This window comes from Sinocyclocheilus rhinocerous, unplaced genomic scaffold (assembly GCF_001515625.1).
Source record: "Sinocyclocheilus rhinocerous isolate Xijiao unplaced genomic scaffold, SAMN03320098_v1.1 scaffold2974, whole genome shotgun sequence".
Taxonomy (NCBI): domain Eukaryota; kingdom Metazoa; phylum Chordata; class Actinopteri; order Cypriniformes; family Cyprinidae; genus Sinocyclocheilus; species Sinocyclocheilus rhinocerous.
Window position 1 is genome coordinate 614,040 of NW_015647039.1, and position 1,451 is coordinate 615,490.

Genomic DNA, 1,451 nt, shown 5'->3' on the forward strand with positions numbered 1-1,451 from the left:
CAAACTTTTGATTGGTAATGTATTTGTGAATTATCATGTATTTGTATGTAAATAGATGCATGTGCAACAACAGAGGGTGTGAACAAAATATATTGAAAGCACTGACTTCACTGATTCGTCATTACATAATTGCCGTTAATAACTGCTTTATAGACTGCCTACGCGTGTTAATGGAAACTGCTGTATCATAAGCTCAAACAGCTCCCCTCTGACAATCTCCCTGCAGTAAACCATGCTCTTCATTAACATTTATTTCTAATTAGAGATAGGATACAGGCACTTCCCCTAAGGCAACCTAAAAAAAAAAAAAAAGTGTTAAGACTGCGGTTATAAAATTTTCAAAACTAATTTTAAATTGCTTCTTGAGTTTTCTTAAATTTGAAGTACTCACCTGAAGCATTTGAGTGAATAGCACGAAACCATATCTGTCACATTTCACCCCACCAAATTCTTATAAAACAGATATTTTACTTTTAAATATTCTGTTTTATATATTTAAAACTATACCTTTAAATTGTGCATAAAAAAAGAAGAGTCATTGTTTTCATGAAACATTTTCTCTCATCATTACCATATTATATATATATATATACGTGTGTGTGTGTGTGTGAATGATTTACTGGATTTATGCTGAATTAAATAATTAAAAGTAAATATATATATAAAAAATTTAAATAAAATATTTTAAACAATTAAATATAAAAAAAATAATTTCAATAATATAAAAGAACAATAAAGCAAATAAATAAAATATCAAATTACTACAATGATGATCTAAAGAGAACTGCCACTGAGAAAAATTAAAAAATAATCTGTACGTATTACATTAATGAACGTTTGGGAGCAATTTTCATGAAAATGATCCAAAAGTTTGGGGTCAGTAACATTTTTGTAAATTAATACTTTAACTCAGCAAGGATGCATTAAAGGGGTGGTTGATTGCGATTTCACTTTTTTAACGTTAGTTAGTGTGTAATGTTGCTGTTTAAGCATAAACAATATCTGCAAAGCTACGAAGCTGAAAGTTCAATGCAAACGGAGATATCGCCTTTTAAAATTCTGTCAGTTTAATGCCTACAAAAACGGCTGAAATTCATCAAAAGTTACAGTAACATTTGTTTATAAAATGTTTCTATTAAAAAAATAAAACTATTCATCAAGCAACCCTAAAAAAAATTCCATAAACATATGAAGCTGCCAAACTGTTTTCAACATAAATAATAATAATAATAGTTTCTTGAGCAGCAAATTAGCACACTAGAATGATTTCTCATTCTAATATGCAGTACAATATTGATTCTCAAGGATTGTGTGACACTTAAGACTGGAATAATGATGCTGAAAATTCAGCTTTGATTACAGGAATAAATCATGTTAAAATATATTCACATAAAGTCCTTTTAAATTGTAAAAATTTTTCACAATATTACTGTTTTTACTGTATTAAATGC